We start from the raw sequence: 21,686 nt of genomic DNA on the forward strand, positions 1-21,686 counted from the left end.
TGATTAAAGGATGCCAATTTCATGCGAAAATCGATACAAATATAATTGAATGTGACTACTATATTAAGACTGAGGTGTTAGTTAAGCGATAGAGCGCAGAGAAAGGGTGTGTCCTAAGTCTGGAGGGGTCTGAGGAGAAGTCAAAGCTGAGGTGACTCTTGAACAGAGAAACTGAAATGTCCTACTTTTTCATTCCTGGAGAGCCCGGAGGCCCTGAAATCCAGTCCCATGATTATTTTCCAGAGCTGGAGCCTAAATCCCCACCGAGCGACTGGAGGAAGGCGGAAGAATGGTTGAGGAGGGAGAAGCGACGTGTCACAAAACGGTGTGGTACGGGTTTACTGCAAACCCAACCAGCCGGAGTTCCAGATTCCCACTCTCTCCTCAGGGCAGGCCGGCCCGCCCTCTCCCGCCTTCCCGCGACGCTTACTGGGCAGTAGATTATTGACAGAGTCACTCACCAATCGCTGCTCTGCTACGGGGGGCACTCAGGCCCTCAGCCTTGTCTTTGGTCCCTCCGGCGAGATGCAGCCTCTGTGCGTCGACGTCAGCGTGCTGACGTCACGGGCCGGGTACTCGAGGAGCCGGGGGCAGCTGTCCGCGGGCGGTGGGCTGCGCGACGTCTGCAGGGCTCGATTCCCGGTCCAGCCCCGCCGAGCTCCGCCCCTCCGCCCGCGAAGAGTGCAGCGGGCGCAGCCACAGAGCCGCTGTCGCCGGGCCAGCCTAGGGCGGCCGGCCCGGAACCACCCGATGAGGTAGGCTGGGTTTCTCGTCACCCTATTTGACAGATTGGAAAACTGAGTCATCCGGGATCAGATGATTTGCCCGGGACTCACTGGAGACCCGCGAACGGAGGCCAGAGCCGAGCGTCCGGTTGTGTTTGTTGAGCCCTCGCCGTCCTCCGGGGAGGAGGAGGGGCTAGGCAGGCTGTATTTATAAAGGATACGAAAGTGAAGTTGCAGATTGCGGAGCCCCTTTTCATCCAGGGTTTGGGCTGGGATTCAGGGGATGGATGCAGGTAGCGAGGTCTCCATTCCTTAACCCTGCGGACCCCGAGGAGCCCTCGGTGGGGTCCAGACTGGTGCTGGCCCCTTGGGCCCTACAGAATGACCAAGAATGGTTACTGGGGTGATGCGTGGATTATACAGACAAGGTCGGTTACTGACCTCTTTTATTCATCAAGAAAAGCTGTGTTCGAAACAAAATTGAAAAATTAAAGCTCAAGTCCCGAATGTTCTGGCTCTGGTTTCAGTTCAATGCTTTGCCCACTCGTGGGTATCTGGCCATATTTTGAAATCTCAATAGCATGCTTATTTTTGTTTTAGGATTAGAAAGGGATTCTCTCTCTCTCTCTCTCAGTTCAAACATGAGTTAACATTGTGGAACTTTTCTTATCACTCTCTTCATGTGCCAATTGTTCACCCTGTCATGTGTCTTCTATTTCACAGATGGAATCACTGAATTCATCACTTGACTCAGTAATAGTTTGGATAAGTTTAGCAAGGTAACAAAGTAACAGGTCGAACCTCTCAATACTAATACTGGAATTAGTTGTTTGTTTCTCAGAATTCTTTGTTGAGAAGGGTTCTGAAAGATAATTCGTATATATATATATATATATATATATATATATATATATATAATATATACACACACACACACACAGTCTACCCATACACCCTTACAAAACAAAACAACTTAGGGTACCGTTGCTTTATTGATGGGTTCTAATAAGGTGGGGCATAATTCATGCTCATAAAGTGAAAATGTGTACTATAGGATATATGTATCCATATGTAGTATTTTGTACTGTGAAGAATTTATTCTCTTTAAATCTTGCTGTCTGAGACATTGACCTTTTAAGACTGCATTATTGCATAAAACTGCATTAAAGAAATGAAATTAAAGCCGCTTCAGGGGACTTTTCCTTACTAAGGTTCACAGAAGAATGGTTATTATCGTTTGACTTTAGTCTTTGGAAAATTTATCTGATGAGTGCCTCATCTATGCCATGCTTTGTTTTAGATGTTGGGGATTGAACGCTGAAACGTTTAGATAAGGATCCTGCCCTCAAGACCTTCCATTTTGGTGGAGATACTATAAATATATAAACAAAAATGACAATTTTAGATAATGATAAATGCTAGAAAAAAATATTACAGGGGAAGGGGCTGGAGAGTGACTGGGATGTGGACGGAAGTTTAGATGTGGGTGATCAGAGGAGATTCCTTGAGGAAGTTTGGAGGAGACCTGAGTGTTTAGAATGAGTCAGCCATGGGAAGATGACTGGAAGTTTCCAAGCAGAAATTACAGTGCAAAGGAGCTGAAGGAAAAAGGAGCTTGGCATGTTCCAGGGATGGATGAAAGGCTGTGTGGTTGGAGTGAGGTGAACCTAGGGGAGAGGGAGATGGGGAGACACGGGGAGGAGATGACGCTCAAGAGGTAGGCAGGACTGAGGTCATCTGAACCCCAGGTAAGAATTGCAACCAGACAAAGGAAATAGGATTTAGATATAGTCAAAGCTCTCCTTTTTTTTTTTTTTTTTTTTTTTTTGCAGTAAGCTCTCCATTTTTTTACGTGACATTCATAGAAGCTAACCAGCTCTCTGCTTTATATTGGTTATGAAATCATTACATGTATATATTTTTTACCGATGGTCCTCTTTCTTAATGGAAAAATGTCTTCTTCCCTCAAGCGCTGTGTCCCAAGCTGTTTCTTTCCTGTTCATTCTTATTACTGGCAGGACTCTGAGCCTCTGCTTATCTTCCACTCCCTGCTTTTATCCTTCCTGCTCCCAAGCACGAGTCCTCTCCAGTGTTGATGTGCAGACATTAAGTCCCTGCACTTCCCCACACAGAGTTCTAGGAAACTGCATTGTCAAGTGGATTACTGTTTTCCATTAAAACTTTTATTACTGACCAGAGACTTAACGTCTGCCTTTATTTAGTGCCTACGATGTACCAGGTGCATTATATACATTCTGATCCTTCTAACCTTCTACTGTAAATCTTATCCCTTCTTGGTGGAAGAGGAAGCTTCTGCCTCAGGCCACCCAGGTGGTACTGAGGGAGCCCAGGTTTGAAACCAGTTAGCCTGCCCCCAAAGCCCCATTCCATGCTACTCCACCTCACCGCTTCCCGAGTACATAACAACTACAAACCTCTGTTATTTGAAATTAATATTTTATGAAATAGCATTTTAGGGATCGTGATTCAATCCTCTTAGTTTAAAGGTGAGACTGTGGAGGCCCATTGATATTCGGTGCTTTTCAAGGCAGAATTGGCACCAGATTCTCGCCCTGCTGATTCTCAGCCTAGTGTTCTTGTTTGCTTGTTTGTTTGTTTTTCTGCTATACTTACTTCATGAAAGTCCCTTCACAAGGAGTTTCTGTATACACAAAAATATAATTTTTCAGCATCATGAATTTACTGTCCATAACCTCATACAAGGCAATTTTTAAAAGATGAAACAGTGCTGCTTCTTGGGCTAAAATAACCCCTTGTTTTATTTTACTTCTCTTTTTCAGCAGTGAGCAGGTGTAAATATTCTGGATGAATCTTGGTTCTCTTAGTAGAAAGTGGTTTCAAAATGACTTTAAAATTTAAGTTTTAACTTCACAAATCTTTGTAAGGGAGTTTTAAATTTACTGTTTTCCCAGCTTTAACCATTTGCTTACAAGTATGGGAATATTGCCGAGTGTTTGCTGGCTCAGAGTTTCTGCTGGCAAGTAGAGTTTCTTCCTATAATTGAGGAAGCTGTTGGGTCAGCTCAGGAATACAACTTCTCTTTCTTAGTGTAATGTATTACCATTTTTAAAAAATGAGTAAAAATCAGTTCCTAAATTATATGGCTGGAAAATGGGTTACTTTGTTTCTACAATTTAAAAATACCCATTCTTTATTTCTAAGGTTTGCTTATTTTATTAATTATGATGGGGATATGGTTGATGAAAAATAGTAAATTAAAAAATAGCTAAATTTACTTTCTGGTGGCTTTTTGACTCTCCTATAACTTAGTGGAGATTGTCTTTTCTATTAGTCAAATCAGAATAATGTTATTAGAATTAGTAACACCTTCTTTCTTAAACATTGGAAGATATTTAAATTTAGCCAAAAGAGAGCTTTTGCTCTTTAGTCATCTACGGGCTGTTTTGACTGAGTATCTCTATCCTTTAAGATTGTTCATGCAACTGACCTCCACCTTCTGAAGGTCCAGGCTGTCATGATTTGGACTCAAATTATAGTGCGTCCTTCCACCATGAACTCAGTGCCCCAAACTGGACTCCTGGCCTTTCCAGCTTTAGTGCCATTGCTTGTGCTCTGCCTACAGCCTGGTATGCCTTCTAGATGGACAAACCCAGACAAAGTTCTACCTGTGCCTCTGTTTCCATCTATGCTCCTTCCTCAATGAGATACTTCCTGTACCTCTTTAATGGAAGCCTTCTCTTTCACAACATTTTTGGTAGTCTTTCTCGTGACAGTTTACCAATCTTGGTGTCTTTGGTAATACACTATATTGTATGTGGGTATTCAAATATATGTTGACTTGAGCTTAAAAGGGACTTAACAATTCATGTTAGACATGCAAAGTTTTTTGTAGATTATAGAGCCCTGTAGTTTATAGTTTAGCCCTTTTAGATTTGTAGAGCTTTTATTGCCTCCTCTTTGCGGGAAGCATTGTTATGCTTTTCTTGGCTTTGATTCAGTAGAACCTCTTTCCTGTTTTCAGTTGAGGGTCTGACTGCTACAGCTACCAAAGGGTCCCTTGAGAGGAACTCACCTCTTTGGGCTGTAAATATTGAAGACACATTGTTGCAAATAAAAATCAGTGTTCTCTGTGTTTATGGCTTTAGAAAAAAATAACAGTAATTCCAGTTTTTAATACTGAAGATGAGAAAACTGAAGCCCAGAGGACTAGCCAGGGGCTCCTGTAGTGCCAGGCAGGGGAGCCTGGTGAGTACTCCTGGTTCACGGCGGCGGGGCCAGTGTGGGCCAGCACTCGTGCTGATGTTTTGCTGCAGAATTCCTGGTAGCCTATTAAGAGTGTATCAGGGCTTCCCTGGTGGTGCAGTGGTTGAGAGTCCGCCTGCCGATGCAGGGGACATGGGTTCGTGCCCCGGTCCGGGAAGATCCCACATGCCGCGGAGCGGCTGGGCCTGTGAGCCATGGCCGCTGAGCCTGCGCGTCCGGAGCCTGTGCTCCGCAACGGGAGAGGCCACAACAGTGAAAAAGATTGTATCAGTACAGCTTAGGCCTTTTCCGGATTGTTACACTTGCTTTGCTGGTGAGTCGCCCTGGATCTGGGAGACACCTCTTGTTGTGACTCACGGTCAAAGCAGGACCTCTCACCAAGGATCCCGGACTGAGCTATTTAAGCCCGTGGGATCTTCCTGGGCAAGCATTGGCTGGTATTGGGTTTGGCAGGCTCTTTAGTTTAAAACCTCTCTCTTCTACTTCCCCTCTCATCACAGTTTTCCAAAAAATATCTTGGGACTGGTGGGCATCCTTTGTATTAAACTTGGAGTTTGGAGGAAATCAGTCTCGTGCCTTCTAAGTTGCGGTAATTACAGGTTTCCACGTCCCATATTTTCTAGGACAGTTTACTTTTCAGACACTGTGCATTGTTGCTCACTAGAGCATGTTCTTGTTTGCTTTTTATTTCAGGAAAATGTATTCTCATAATTCTCTTAATTAATCAATCACTTGCTGAATTAATGATGTAGAACCAGAGAATTTCAAGTTCATTTTCCTATAGGTATGGTATATTAAATTCTTCCAAGGGAACACAAGGAGCTCTTGAGAAATTAGAATCTTCTCCAGCTGAGGTTGGAGCACCAGCCAGGACTTGCTTATGTTATTATTAATAAAAACTGACACTTAGGGCTTCCCTGGTGGCGCAGTGGTTGGAAGTCTGCCTGCCAATGCAGGGGACGCGGGTTCGTGACCCGGTCCGGGAAGATCCCACGTGCCGCGGAGTGGCTGGGCCTGTGAGCCATGGCCGCTAAGCCTGCGCGTCCGGAGCCTGTGCTCCGCAACGGGAGAGGCCACGACAGTGAGAGGCGCGTTCCACAAAAAAAACCCCTGACCCTTAGGGCTTCCTCTGTGTCAGGTGCTGTTTTAAATGCTGTGGGTCAGGGTTTCTCATCCTCAGCACTGTTGACATTTTGGGTTGGATAATTTTTTGTGGTGGGAGCTGTCCTGTGTGTCATAAGGAGTTTAGCAGCATCCCTGGGCTCTATGCCCTGGGTACCAGGGGCCCCTCCCCTAGCTGTGACAACCGAAAATGTCTCTCGACAAGCCAGCTGTCCTGAAGGGGGTAGTGAGCAGAGTCCTTCCCTCCACAGCCCAGACACCTTGAGAACAACTGCTTTATATAAACTAATTTATTCCTCTCAACAGCCCTCTAAGGTGGGTCATATTATTGTCCTCATTTTATGGAAGGAGAAGCTGAGGCATAGAGTGGTTAAGTAACTTGTCCGAGATTACACAACTAGTCAACAATCATACTGGATGTGAAACCAGGCACTGCTGTTCGTGAACCCTGGCCCAGCGTATCCAACAGACTGGGCGCAAACTGTTAGGAATCCAAAGACCCATGTAAACCAGGGGACAAAACAAATGCCAGTGGCATCAAGCAGGGCTGTGAGGTGGCTGGAGGCAACTGGGGAACCTTGCCAGAATTGCCTGTTTTTCAAGAGAAGCTAGAAATCTGGATTTTATTTGTGTGAAAAAATTCTTATCTTTTAATATTGGCAATTCAGTGTTTACAAAACATCGTGCAAGCCACTAGACAGGCAAAGAGTATCACCTACATATGGACAAGATTTGGTCCTGGGCCATTAAAGTTTGTGGTCTCTTTTTGTGGAGACTTTGCAGCAATATAACATTATAGAGAATTGTATATTCATTTGATGAGGGGCAAGGAGGTAGATTCTCTGTGGAGAGCGAAAGTTTCGCTTCTTGGAAGGCTCTGAAAATAAGGATGGGTGGGTGGAGCTTCTAGCTAGAAATGGTTGTCTTGCTTTCTTATAAGCCAAAAGAGTGCGAGACTTAGGCTGGCCATCTGTCACACTTTGAAATGTTAATGCTCTGCTGCCCAGACTCAGTTTGCAAGTTCTGTACTTTTATGTCCTCCAGCAGCATCACTCATAACAGTTTCTTTTATGACCTCTGCTTGTCCAGGTGTTAAAACCCATATCTTATATGACACTGAGAAAACATAAATTCTGGAATTCAGTGGCTATATCCTGGAGAAATGAACCACAACCATACCTCACTTTTTTAACAGCCAGTAAGCAGTTGAGTATGTTTTCACTCTCTAGGTAGGACCAGGCTGTCTGCCTGCTTTAGTAGCAGATGGAATTCTGCTGGCCTTTGCAGCATTTTCCTTGAGCCTGTGTGCCATCATGCCCCTGCTCTGGTGTGAAAAGCAAACTCCTTTTCTTATGCTGACTTTTCATGGCCTCCAGATCTGTCCTGTCCTTCAGTCCCCAGTACCTCCTAAGACTCCCTCACGTGGGCCCCTCCCCCACTGTGGCCCAGTCTCCAGAACTTGTTCCTGGTCCTCCTTTGTTTTTAATTTCCTCTAGTCTGCCTCTTCCTTGCTATATGTCACCTTTTCATTTCTTCTGAAGACATACATTTTCTCTTAGGCCAGCTTTTTTTTTTTTTTTTTTTTTTTTGCGGTTCACGGGCCTCTCACTGTTGTGGCCTCTCCCGTTGCGGAGCACAGGCTCCGGACGCGCAGGCTCAGCGGCCATGGCTCACGGGCCCAGCCGCTCCGCGCCATGTGGGATCCTCCCGGACCGGGGCACGAACCCATGTCCCCTGCATTGGCAGGCGGACTCTCAACCACTGCGCCACCAGGGAAGCTCTAGGCCAGCTTTTTCATCAAGCCTTTTCTAGCCACAAGAACTTAAAGTTTGGTCCTTTAGACTTATAGCTATCTTAGGCTTTAATTTCTAATTATTTGTATAAGCATTTTACCTCCTTTATAAAACTGTATTTTACTTGAGGATAGGGAACAGTCTTTCCCATCTCACTTTTTCCCCATGGCATCTAGCATAGTGTTTTACATAGAGTAGATACTTAATATGTTTCAGTTTATTCACTGGAGTCTGGTAGGTTCCCACTCATACAGTGATCTCTTCCCTTTCTTTCCATATATTTGTATCAGTTTATAATATAGTGTGTTGTTAGAGGGACTTCACTAAATAGAATTCAGAATATGTAGGAAAAAGTGATGACCAAATTAATTTGGGGAGGTTGGAGCATCTTTTTTAATTACATTGTCAGTGCTAGTAATCGGAGATGAAATATCCTTGGCTTATTTAATATAATGTATTAGAGCTCCAGACAACTGTGTAAACTTGTCTAACTTTAGGTAGCAAGCACCTAGACTCCATACTTTTATACAGTGATATTTGTAATTCATGAATTTAACAAACAAATTGAATGCCTAAAACATGGCCACGCATTTCCCTAGGTGCTAAGGGCACAGAAATGTCTTCTAGGAGCTTTTGGTATAGTACTGAGAATAAGACATGTAAACAATATGTGAAATACATATGAAAGATTAGAAGTGCTGGTAAAGAAAGATAATATATCAGTGGGATCAGAGAAGATTTCATTGAGGAAGTGATCCTTAAGCTTCCTTGAGCAATGAATAGGCTTCTATTGCTGTTAATCATTTGGCAGTTGGAGGGAAAGGCACTCCAGGCAGAAGGAGTATTAGGACAAAGGCACGGATGGTGCAACCACCTCGTGGACAAGGGAGCCAACAATGAGTTAGTACATCTAGAGCCCTGGGTGTGAGGGAAATGGAGTTTTGAGTAGAGGGAGGAAATGGTTTATTCAGGCTTTCATTTTAGAAAAGCTAGCATGAGAATGTTTTGCAGATAGTAGACTGAATTACAGAGTAATGTGGATAAACGCTGATTGGGAAAACCATGGAAAAGACTGATGAGCGCTATTAGGAGGAATGACACAGTCACCAGTTAAGAATATAATGTTTGGAAGATAGAGCCAGTAGCAGAATCACATTTAACACATTGTCTTAATACAAGGTGTAAACGAGATCTTACTGATTATTATTGGTTAATTTTTCTTACCTTAAACATTTGTGAAGTATTTATAGGTAGTGTATATATATTATACATCAATGTCAGTATTTTTAAGTCATTCTTAAAATTTTCTTTTTTGATTTTGTAATTGTTTATTTCTTATTAATTATTTGAGAGCAAATAATTTGAGAGCAATTATTTGGAGACATGCTAGTTTCAAACCTCTATTGAGAACCTTGTGAGCTTAAACAGGTCTTACTTTAGTGATATCCTCTGCCTCTGTAACATGTGTTCCCAGCCCATTCTCATTATTAGGCTGTAGTTCATACTCTATTTTCTGGATATATTAGCTTGTAGTTGTATTGACTCTTATAATTAGTGGTCTTTGTTTCTGTGATCCTGTTTCCTGAAGCACAAGCTAGGTTGATAAAGTCCTCTGATGCTGATCTCTCAAGGCTCTGTGTTCCTTTGTGACCACCTAAAAAGTCTGATGAAGAAAGAGGAAAGGGTACTGGTTTAAATCTCAGTGTCAAGATTTGAGATTGACTTTCCTTCCAAGTCACATGCACCAAGCTTTGAACCTCAAACCTTGACTTACGGTAGAGATTAGTGATTTTTTTAAAGAACTGTGTTTTACCCATGTCTCAAATTATGGGAGATAACGTATGTAACTTCTGCCTGTTGGTAGATACCCCCGCGCAAACATGCCAATGGCCTTCCCTTTTATTGACTTGCTCTAGTTTGTGAGATACGAAGTTGGCCTCAGATAACTCCAGGGACAGTTGATGTTACATCTTCCCTAGCATTGCTACTAGTGTGCCACTTCTACCAGCTGTAGAGCCACTACAGGAGCAGTGAGTAGAGGATGGCTCTGACAACTAGAGCGACACTTGCAGGAACCCTTATCCTGCCAGAGAAGGAGTCTTGGGTTGTTGAATAAAAAGAAATGCCTCTTGCCTCTAAATATCCACCTTGGCTTTGCTGTTTGCTCATCAGCTAGCTACTTATAGTTTAGCTTCTGTTTTCTCTGCATAGAGAAGATAGGTCTGGGGAGGCCTGCTAGGAATGTGTTCTTCACACGTTCTTAATTCTAGTCTTTGAGATGAAGAAAGACAGTTACTAAAACAAGTTGTACACCTTTAGCTACCTTCCTGTGGTTCCTAGGAGAGCAGTGAGCTCACTGCCTTGAGATATTATTGATTTTCAGATCTAGATCAATAAGATCATCAGTTCCACCCTGAGAATTGAAAGCGTTTGTTGGAAAATTGCTTGCAGTAAGTACTGAAGAAGTGGCATTACATAGTGCAAAGGTGTCCTTGTATGCACTGGAGTATATTTCAAGTTTCTTAACTGAGGGACCTTCATCTGTCTAGATAGTAATATGATGTTGATTCCATTATTGCCAAGGCTGGCAACACATCTCTTAAGAGGAAGGTTTAAATATTCATGAGAATATATGCACTAAGGAGCAACATGGTTCCTCTGAATTACTGTCAGCTGATGGTTGACTGGTTGACAGTAATAATGAGGTTAAAATTGGGAAAAATAGTGGTAACTCCATAATAACCGTTCGGTATTTTTGTGATTTTTAGGAAAGCTAAAAATAGATTTAGTTCTATGGGAAGAAAAAAAAGTCCTGGAAAATGATAGGCAGTCAGCAACCAAAAAAAAATCAGCAGTCTTTTGACTTGTGGAAAAGACTGACTCATGAAGGAAAATGAGGTTATGTGTAGCTTCTGTGATTGGGAAGATTAAGACAAAGGAGTTTCTAGGTAAGCTGTGGCGAAAATATTTGAGTGTAGGAGTTAAAGCTGAAGCTTTAACAAGCTGCAAAGTCAATTTGAGCACCAGGAGAGATCTATTAGGAGGAGAATCAGAGGCTGGAGAGAGACAGTAGAAGCTGGAGGAAGGTAGCTATAGTAACTTTGTTGTTCCAGTGATTCCGGGCCACTTGATAGCAGCTTCTGAAAAAGATGAGAGACAAATAAAGTAGTGTTCCTGTTTGTCAGAGGCCATCTTGAGAGAGACTTTTGAAAAATGGTGAGGTGTAGCTATAACATTCCAGCCATCTGACTCAACCAGTGCTGGTGATGTAACTGGCTACCGAGTTGTTGAGCCCTGCAGGGTGATCTAACAACATGTACCACCCAACATGACTTTGACCACTGTGTGGCCTATTTTCATTTTGCCAACCTATGATCTTTGGAAGAACAAATATACATTGTCAAAGGACCTTCCTCTGTCCAGCTGGCCCATCTTCCCCTGGACCAAGCAACATCCCACTGGCATGGTTACTGTCAAGAGTATACACTTGATTTCTTTCCCCTCTCTCCGGTCGCTCCCTTGTAGTATTTATATATCTGCTTCCTTGACTGTTTGGAAGTTTTTGTGAGAGCAGGGAAACTCTTGCATTACCTTTTGGATCCTTTAAAATATCTGCTTGGAGTTTTACATTCTGTAGGTGTTCAATGCTTATTATTTAAGAAAATGAGAACTCTTAGAGGATTTAAATAGGGCCCGCCTCATAATTATTTTCTGTTCTACAAGTAGATGCACTTTCTTTGGTTTTTTCCCCCTTCTTCTTTTATGGAGAGAAAGGAGAACATTCTGATTTCTGTTGTGTCTCATGGCTGTTAATAATTTCCATCTGAATGCTGTTGACTCCCTTTCTGTTTCTCTCTCAGACTTCTCCCCTGAACTCCTGACTCATATCCAACTGCTTACTTTTATTTCCACTTAGATATTAATAAGCATCTTATACTCCATGTGTCCAAAGTGAGCTGATGTTCTCCCTCAGAGTCGCCCCTCCTGTAGCTTCTCCCTTTCAGTAAATAGTGAGTCCATCCCTCCCTTCCCACAGGCTATAAATCTGGCAGCTCTCCTTTAGTCCTCCCTTTGTCCTGTATCCCATGCCCAACCCATCCCCTACTGCTTTTGGCTCTGTGTCTGGAACCAACCACTATCACCACCCTCATCTACTAAGGCAGTATGTCCTCCCTCTCCTGAATTATTGCCGTAGTCCCCTAAAGGGGCTCCCCGCTTCTGTGCTTCTGTCAGCCAGAGCGTCTCCTAAAGCTTCAGCTGCATCAGCCTTCTCTTCTACTGAAAAGCTTCCAGTGTCTTCCCATCTCATTCAAAATCTTTACTGTGGCCTCTGATGCGCCACAAGGCCGCCCCAAGTTGTTGACTTCTCCGTTAATCACCTCCCGCTGCTCTTCCATGCTGTCGGCTCCTGCAAAGCTGGAAGCTAACGACCTGCTGAACTCCTGCCTGGCCCGCACCACCCCACGCTCAGGCCCGTGCCTGTCCTCTTTCTCCACCTGCCCTGCTCTTTCTTCTGATACTGCCTGTGACGTCTCTCCCTTATCACCTGCTAGTCCTTGCTCCACCTCTGTTCACCTGTAAATGACCTCAGTGAGCTCATCCAGACCAAGCAGTGTATGGTTACAGGGCTCCTCTGTTTATCCTGTGTCCCTGCACTCTAGAAGGTAAGCTCTGTGAGGGGAGAAAATTCCTTCAGCTTTATTCATTGCTGCATCCCCAGTGCTCAGAGGAGGACCTGATATGTTTTTGGTAGTTCAAAACCTATTTGTGGAGTAAATGAAGTAGATGCGGTATATTCTCGGCAAACTTTGAATTTTCAAAAATTATCAAGTGCAATTTTTAAATCTTATAGTATACATCCAGGTTCAGTTTCTTAATAAACGTTTTAGATTTGCCTCATAAATTATGAAAACATCAATATGTATTTACCCAGCTATCTTTAAATCTTAGTATTTCCCTCTATATGTCAAATAAAAGTTCACTAATATTTCTAATATTGCTATAGAAATAGGTCACTTAGAAATTAAGTTGCCATAAGAACAGGTTTGGGCTTGGGAGATAAATTAGTGTCTGTGAGGGGAGCGACTTAAAAACACCATCACATACTTGTTTTCTGCTTTAATTCTTCCAAGTCATTGATGCTAGTTTCTAAATAAATTTGAGTCTTGAAACATGCTGTCAAAAAGTTAACTTCTCTTTATGCACACACAATTACTTTTATCTGTTGATATTAACAGAAATTGTTAAATGAGACGAGACTGCAAGAAATGACCTAGAGCTTGATTAGAGAGCCTTAATGTGTGTCGAGGGGGAAGAGGGCAGAACACATAGCAGCAGAGTGAGCAGACTTATCAGGATGGAATAAAATGTTTCATTACCTCCCAAATGAATATGAACAACAATAGAAAATATGACACCTGGAACGTAAGTATTAAGAATAAAACCATGGAATTGATACATAGAGATATTACTATGGAGTTGGAGTTCTAAATTCTTGAAGCAAAGTAAGAGAAAGAAGGGAGTGCAGTTGAAATGTAGGTCCCAGTGGAATAAGTCAGCTGCATGAATAAAACAACACATGGTGCCCACAAGCCTCGGTGGATGATGCGTTGTAAAAGATCCATCTTTCCCCAGGTGTCTGGGAAGAGTATAAGTACTAACATACGGAACAAGTGAAGGATAAAGTTGGCCATTAAAAGCTTACAGTAAAGTTATGTCTTGTGCACATTTTCACTAAAGACCGGAGCAAACTTGAGACCCCAAACTGTTGCATGGTGTGCACTCTGTTATTTCATTTAAGCCTTGTGACGACACAACAACAGCAAAAGACTATTATTAGGTATTTGGTATTGGCTCAAAATCCAGACAGAATGACTCCTGTCTGCAGTCACAAGCACTTTAGAAGTGTTCATCCAATCTCCATTTGTGTCCAAGAAATTTGATAGTTTTATTAGGGGCAGAATGATTTGGATGCCCAGAAATCTTATATAGGTTTTCCTTTGAGTCTATCAGTGTGTCTCAAATTGTCACGTACATAGGAATTATTACACAGAGGTATGTGTACAAAATCCACATGCATTCTCTTTTATAGAATGAGTTATGAAGTTTTCTAAGATGATTCCAGTTGCTTATTCTGCTCTTAAAGGTAGCTCATACTTACAGTAAAGTTAATTTAATGAATTTTTGCAGTGAAAATTTGTCTTTATTCATGTTTATATAAACACACACACAACATACACATATGTATACTATATACTTATTATGTTTAAATATATTTATATCATATATACATGTTTATATATACTGGATGGATTGATAGATAGAACAACTCTATCCCAAAACATCCTTATGTCCTTATGTTTTTCTGAACTATTCAGAGGTTAAGAATTTCTAAGAATAAGGGAATTCTCCTGCATAATCAGAATACTAGACTATAATCAATTTTCCAGCTGTCTTTTGTAGCATTATCTTTTGGGTTTTTGGGGTTTTTTTTAATTCAGGATTCAGTCTAGACTTCTGCATTGCATTTGATGGTTGTGGCTCTTTATGCTTTTTTAAGTTTGAAGAGTATCCACACCGCTTTCCTACCTTTTGTTCTCGTTTTGGTTTTCAACATGTTGACTTCGCTCAAAATTCCAGAATACCGGTCTTTTAGAATGTCCCACCTACTGTGTTTGTTTGTTTCCTTATGGCTGAATTCAGGCTAAACATTTTTTGGCAAGGGAACATCATAATTGTTATATACCTGTGACTGTATCACATTAAAAGGCATATAATGTCAGCTTGTTCTAATATTGGTAATGCTGTTTGATTACTTGGTACAGGTGGAGACTACCAGATCTCTCTACTATAAAGTCATATTATTCCCAGTGAAATTATTAAATATTCTGAGGGGTTACACTTTGAGACTATGAATATCCTATTCCCCAACAATGTTTTAATAATTTTAAGCATCCAGTAAAGATCCTTGCCCGAATCACTTACTCCAGCTGGGGCTTACAAACCGTTGATTTATCTAATTTTATTAATTTTTTCTACATTTCTTAATCTAACATTTGTTTCCTGTAAAGGAGAATTTCTACCCTCTCTTTTTTGCAATATTACGATGGACTCATGGAACTTCTTAATTTTTCCAACATAAATTCCAGCATTACAGTCATTATTCATTTTTATGTTCAAGTCACCCAATCTGACCCGCGGGAACTCGTCACAGCCTGCACAATTTTGTTTTTTTTTTTTTAATGATTATGGCTTTTTGTGCCTTCTCTTAAGAAATCTTTGCCTACAAAAAGGTTTTAAAAATATTCTCCTGCAAATTCTTATATCAGCTTTATATTTTTAGCTTTTCTGCCTATGATCCATCTTGAATTATTTTTTGCATGGTTTGAGTTAGGGTTTGAGATTCATGGTTTTTTTCAATTTTGATATCTGGTTGTCTCAGCATCATACTTTCTTTTCTTGTTGGATTGCTTTGACATCTTTGTCAAAAGTAAAATCATATAAGTGTGGGTCTGTTTCTAGACTCTTCCTTATGTTCCACTGATCTATTTGTTGATCCTTCTGCTAGTGCCACACTGCCTTACTGAAGTGTTATAGAAAATCTTTAAGTAGTGTGTCTTCCAATTTTGTTCTTTTTCAAGATTGCTTTGGATATTCTCATTTCTTTGCATTTCTGTATACATTTTAGAATTAGCTTATCCGCTTGATGAGATTATGATTGGGATTGAGTTGAATCTATAGACCAATTTGGGGAGAATTGAAATCTTAACAATATGAATTCTTCCAACCCATAAACATGGTCAGCTCTCTGTTTATTTTCATCTTCTTTGATTTCACTCAGCAGTGTTTTATCGCTTTACAGTGTTTTATGTTTTGGGTGCTATTTTAAAAGCATTCCACCCCCTCCTCATTTCTTCCTGCTCCCAACTGCCTAGAATGGAGGGATCGGTAAACAGGTGAATCACAACATCCTGAATAAGCTATTTTTTTGGTTTTCTTTTGTTTTTTGATGTTTTGTTGTTTTGTCTTATTTTGTTTTTATCTAAAGTAGATTGAAAATAATCTTGAGGCAGCATGATCGATGTCTGTGTACACTATTTTCTGATAGGGGCGGAGAGGTGTAGAAGAATGAGGGGAAGCAAAAGCCTCCCTGAGAAAGTGACCTTTGAGTTAAGGCTTATTAGGATGGCTAAGAGTCTTAGAGATAAGGAAAGTAGCACTCAAGGTAGGGAGAAAAATACAAGCCGGGGTTGGTGAGAATGTGATTCCTTTAGGGAACTGCTTGTGATTTGTAGTATGGTGAAATGATTCTGGAGAGGTAGGCAGAAGTAGGCCATGTGTTAGGTTAGGCAAGATTAAGGAATTTGAGCTCCACCTGAAGGTCCCAGGAAACTAATAAATGATCTCATAAATTTAATTTGATCCCCTAAAAAATCTACAGGTGTTGGGTGAGAATTACCTTAGTTTATCAATACATTTATTTTTCTAGTGTACCTTGACTTGCTTTGCCCATTTTTCTAATTGGATTTAAGGTTTTTATTATCTGTCTTTCAATACTCTTGTTTTGCTTCTAATGTTTTTGAATAGAGAAACTTGATTTTTATGTATTCAGTTCTGTTTTCCATTGTAGATTGTCTTAGAAAGAATTCCACATCCTAAAATCATGTGTTATTTACCACAATTTCTTCTACTATGTAAACCATACAAACGATTTTGCTTTGTTAGCTTTTTAATAAAATCTTCAGTATATTTTGATAAGTAGATTTCTTTCTCCATGTACTTGAATGACTGGTTAATAGTTTTATTCTTTTGCAACTGAATTTTGATGGTATCTTTATCATCTGTAGATATTTTTTGGTTTACACAAGTTTTTCCTTGCAGAAAAGCTTAGGGAAGTACAGGCCCCACAGTGGCTTACTGGTAATGAGTTTTCCTTGGCCGTCAGTGTTTTTATTATTTTTTTAATTGAACTAATGCTTAATATTTTGGAAATTTCCTATGACAGTTAACGTTTCTGGCTTCTACGGATAAATAACAGTATCCTCTATGTCCACACGTTTGGCCCTGGAATATTGGGCATACGCCCCCCTCCTGTTTGCCGGTTGTTCCTTGTCTCCCGACACTGATTGTCAGTTGCCCATTTTTGTTCAGCTTACTGTGGTGTTTTTTGCAATATCACATATTTTTCCCTAGGTCTCTTTCAAAGCCTGGAGAATAAGAGACTTGAGAGAGACACATTTTAAGAAAAGTGGAAGGTAGTGGTAATCTATGCGGAAATGAAGAGTAGTCAAAACATACATAATTTCAAAGCTTTTTGGCTCAAATAAGTTGTAAGTTGTGTTCATGTGTGGTTTCGAAATGCAGTGAAACATTTCAGTGGGTAAACAGAAATATTTGCCTTCTGATTAGGTTTAGTTTTTTTTTTTTTTTAAATATGAGTTTTGACTTATTTTTGTGATGTTTCAGGAATACATTCTAATATGTGGGTCCTACTTGCGGGAGCTATTGTGAGGCTTAAATGACATAATGTATGTTAAGTACTCAGCCCCAAGCCTGACTCAGTCTCAGTGTAAGGAAGCTATTGATTTTGTTAATATGTTAATATAAGGCTTACACTGTTACATAATATAATAATATGTTAATAGGTGGGATAGGTTTGTACTTATGTTCTTTTGTTCTTGTTCTTGGTCAGATAATGTTAGGATTATGCTAGCTTTATTTAATGATAGGATAGATAGCTTTTCTTTCTTTTTAATGTTCTGGAACAGTTTATAGGATTTTGTTTATCTTTTATTTAAAATTTTGGAATACCTGTCATACTCTCTGACTCTCATTCCTTTGCTAGGTAATTCTTTGTCAACTTTTTCACTTTTCTTTTGGGGATGGTTCATTCTGTTCAGGCGATCTATGTCTTCTTGATGTAATATATGTATTTTTTCAGAGTATGGACTTTCTTTATGATTTTCAAATGTGATTAGTATAAAGTATCACTTACACTTTGAAAAATAAGCTCTCCTATTATGGGACTTGTATTCCTTTCCTAATCTCCCCTCCCGAATCTAGGTTTACCTATGTTCCCTTTTAAAAGACTAATTTTGGGGTTTATTTATATTTTTAAAATTTGTGGAACTGTTCATCCATGTGCAAAAGTAGAGGGTTTAATATAATGAATAACATTGTATTCATTCCTCAGATTGGAGCAATTCTTCTTCTTCTTTTGGATTTATTTATTAATTGTACCCATTGTTTTTCTTTTTTATATTTTTTTCCCATGGGGATAGAGTTTTTGTAACTTTGTTGTTTAAATGCCTAATTCTTTAATTTTATTCTTTATTGAAAAGTAATTAGAGCACTTTAAGGAAGTGAATTTGATAATAAGCTTAACTTTGACAACTTTCCACTGTCACTATTTTCTAAATAGTTTGTTTTAATTTTAAAATATTTTTATCTCAGTAGTTATTTTAGAAAATACTACTATGTTATAAATTTCTATTTTATGCATTATTTGTTCTGTATTTAGCTCCTAATTGCAAGGCTTACTGAATTAGATTTTTTTTTTTTTTTTCGGTACGGGGGTCTCTCGCTGTTGTGGCCTCTCCCGTTGTGGAGCACAGGCTCCGGACGCGCAGGCTCAGCGGCCATGGCTTACGGGCCCAGCCGCGCCGCGGCATGTGGCGGACCGGGGCACGAACCCGTGTCCCCTGCATCGGCAGGCGGACTCTCAACCACTGCGCCCTAGGGAAGCCCTAGATTTTTTTTTGATAGTCTAGTTTTATGATCAATTTTGTAAACATGGCATATCTTCAAAATAGCACATAGTCTATGGTTGTAGGGTTGAAAAAATAATTATCTTTAAAAAACTTACAGTATTCAAATAATCTGTATCCATGTTTGTATCTTTAAAATACTCAGTAGATTTTAAAAAGTAATCTTCAAAAACTTCCCATTTTGATTATAATCTATCACTAAGTAAGATTTTGCAATTTTTTAGTTTTTTTTTTTTTTTTGAGTATAGTTGACTTACAATGTTGTGTTAGTTTCAGGTGTACAGCAAAGTGAATCAGTTATACACATACATACATCCATTCTTTTTTAGATTCTTCGTTTTTAAAGATGCATTTTGTATTTCTGTTCTTTCTGGTAAGGAATACATGGATACTGATTGGTAAATCTTAAACCTGATTTCAAACGTATTACACTTCTTAAATTTAAAAATATCAAATATTAGCTATACTTGCCTAGTTAAGAGTATATATATAAAAATCCTCAGAACTTAATTACACATCTTGAGTCTTCGAAGTTTTTGTGTACTTATTAAAAATCTTTAGCTGAACTGTGTACCCTCCCCTGCTTTTTATTGAGTATGAACTCGTAATCATACCCAAATGCTTACAAGTCAGATTTAAAATAAGCAAATATTGGATCACCGTTGCATAATCAAGTTCAGTTACTATAGCTTTGGGTTAAGCTTGGTAACTGTCATGTACTTAATAATTCTACTTAAGGAAAATTATTGATAATTATATGTAGGTTTATAAAGAGATATTGGAAGAATACTGGAGTGATGAATACAACCTTTATATATTTCTCTTTTGAAACGTTACCACTTGCATACTATATACAGAATATGCTAATATTTTTTGGTGGCTAACCGTCACTAAAATGGTCTCTGGATGATATCTCTAGAAGCTCCTAAAGAGCAATTTTGTACGATAAGCCCGTTGAGGGTCGTCAGGAGACGTCCAGACGTTTATCTCCCAAAAAGCTTCTCAGTGGCATCACGTTGGTGACTTTATTAGGTTTGAGTCCAGCCATCTTTCTTGTTGACTGAGAAACTTCATTTGTCGGCTTGTGTAATCAGAGCCCAAGGGAGAGTGGCTCTTTCTCACATGGGTAAACTTACATCTCAGAATCTCCAGTGAACACCATTAACTGCCGTGTAGACTGGATATTTATTTCAAGCTGACCATTCTATTGTCTCCCTATCACATTTTAATAAGAAGCACAGAATTGTGAAAGGTTGTGGGAGGCATGTAGGGAATTATTAAACTGTTCAGTGACAAAAGGCACTGATGATACCCTGATGCCATCACACTAATGATAGGAATAGGAAGGCCAGTGGATTGAAGATACTTAAAATCAAACAGACAAGGTGTCCCCACTTGAAGAGTGCCAGACTGGGCACAGGTGCCATTTGCTTGTGACACTCCTTTTCCTGTATTTTCGGGACTGACCCACCCTCTTTCTGATGGGCACATTCCCTCTTCACCTCTTTAGATCTGAACATATGTCCTGTCACCTTGTTCTTATGTCTTGGCCTACGAGCCGTTTTGCTTCTTTAAGGGCAGAGCACATCTACTCTGATTCATTATGTGCAGATTTTATGGTTTAACTTTCAGAGGGCAGTATTATTTCAATTGTTTCAACATTCTCTCCCCATTGTAGTCCTGATGATATGGGCAAATCTATAAAAAGCCTAGCAGAGTTTCATACATACACATAGATCTTTTTCTTCTTCCTTTTTAAAACATTTCACTCATTTTCAGTTGGAAAATCAATAGGAATCTGCTGGAAAAAATTTGATTCCTTGATTCAAAGTTTTTTCTTTAAAGTAATGCCAAACAGTTGGTTGGGTGATTTTAGATGCTTTAAAAACATTTTTTTTACTTATTAATTTAAAATAACTTTATTTTCCATATTTCTTTATCCAGTAATTTCCTATTGCTACAACTACTAATCTGGATGTGATGCGTAGGTGGTTTAAAATTCAATCCAATAGTCTAGATTTTAGAAATGTTTTCTAGACGTTCTATTTAACTTGTAATACATAAAGCGTAAAGTAAGCCAGGGCTGTTTTGAAATGTGAACATAATGGTAGCGGACATTTGCCAAAGACAGGTTTGTTTGATCTTGATTTTATTAACCTTCCTGTAGTGCTTCATCGTGATAGTTCTCCAGCCCAGGAAGCTGGAATGTTACACAAATGCATCAACTCCCTAACCTCAGCCGCTGCCAGGCTTTCTAAAGACACTTTCATCAGAGTTATACCAGGTCTTTACCTTCCAAGGTAAAATGGACATACCTATAGCATCAGTACCATGAAGAAGTCCAGGATGATGAATCATACCTTTTTTTGTTGCTTAGAACATCTTTACCACAAACCAACTTTATGATGTTTTAAAAACATAAGCGGATCATTTAAGAAGACACTAAATAAAAGTTTTTAATTTATGAAAGTTTGAATAGTTGGTTGAATCTGACGTGTAGATTTCCCAGGTCTTCTTAGGCGTGCAGAACTTTCCTTCTCTCATACTTTAGAATAGGAAGGTTGTCTTATTATGTGTTTCTGTTGCTGTGGATTAGCTTCCTTCCCACAGCTCTCTCTTCTCTCTGCATGTTTACTTCCAAAGCATCTGTGTTTGTTAGTTATCATGCCTCTTTCTCATACTGGCAAAGTATGTTTGTAAATGTCAGGTTACTCCCTGACATACGATTCCCGTTCTCCACTTCTAGCTGTTTCATTTTGGAAACTGTGGGCTCTACACAGAGCTTTTAAAAACCATCATAAACCAGGTCTCGTAACACGTGGTGGGCCTTGCAAGAAGAGAGTCAGATTGAGGTGCTTCTTGCCCCCAGAGGAACCCAGACCCGGGGTAGAGTGGGCACAGCTGGGGCAGCTCATGTCTTTAGGGACAAATCCAATGACTGCATCCCAGGGGCCATTTGAACACCTTCTGATGTCCCTCCTGTTTCCTTCTAGGAATCTGATGGAGAGGGTCCCTCCTGTTTCCTTCTAGGAATC

The 21,686-nt window shown here is 40.0% G+C and overlaps 1 protein-coding gene across 4 annotated transcripts in view; it reads left to right on the forward strand.

Annotated features, from left to right (window-relative positions):
* The first annotated feature begins 615 nt into the window (after nt 1–615).
* Nucleotides 616–21,686, forward strand: part of STARD3NL (STARD3 N-terminal like) — a 49,991-nt gene continuing 28,920 nt past the window's right edge. For 3 of the 4 annotated variants that reach the window (XM_030871162.3, XM_030871163.3, XM_030871164.3), the window contains exon 1: nt 616–755. The gene's annotated coding sequence lies outside the window, so the exon portion shown is untranslated. The remainder of the gene's footprint in view (nt 756–21,686) is intronic. The other variant, XM_060304838.2, reaches the window with a different exon arrangement.

The sequence above is a fragment of the Globicephala melas genome, chromosome 9, assembly GCF_963455315.2.
Source record: "Globicephala melas chromosome 9, mGloMel1.2, whole genome shotgun sequence".
Classification (NCBI taxonomy): domain Eukaryota; kingdom Metazoa; phylum Chordata; class Mammalia; order Artiodactyla; family Delphinidae; genus Globicephala; species Globicephala melas.